The sequence below is a fragment of the Myotis brandtii genome, unplaced genomic scaffold (assembly GCF_000412655.1).
Source record: "Myotis brandtii unplaced genomic scaffold, ASM41265v1 scaffold2750, whole genome shotgun sequence".
NCBI classification, from domain to species: Eukaryota; Metazoa; Chordata; class Mammalia; order Chiroptera; family Vespertilionidae; genus Myotis; species Myotis brandtii.
Genome location: NW_005360465.1, coordinates 108,995 through 109,356, shown reverse-complemented (window position 1 = coordinate 109,356; position 362 = coordinate 108,995).

Below are 362 nucleotides of genomic sequence, written 5' to 3'. Positions count from 1 at the left end.
TGGGTGGTGCGGGTGGGAGTAGGAGCCCCCTGGTTGCCGGGATCCTGGGCCCCCAGAGGCCCCTGCTGCTGGCATCATCTGTGGGTGGTGGCTGAAGATGAAGTGCTTGGGGCCCTGCTTGTGAGCTGGAGGGTGCTGGGGAGCAGGACTGTACAGGGGCAATGGGGACGTGGGCTGGTGCAGGGGGTGGCGACCGTGTGGAGCGAACTGAGGGTGTCCTCCAGCGCCCCGTCTGGGAGCTCTGCCTGGCCGGCCCAACGTGTAGTGCTGGGGGCCTGGGACTGGGCCGTGGGTGTGGAAATGGCGATGTGGCCCCACAGGTGGGGCTGAGGCGGGAGGTGGTGGAATGGAGCCCAGTTGAG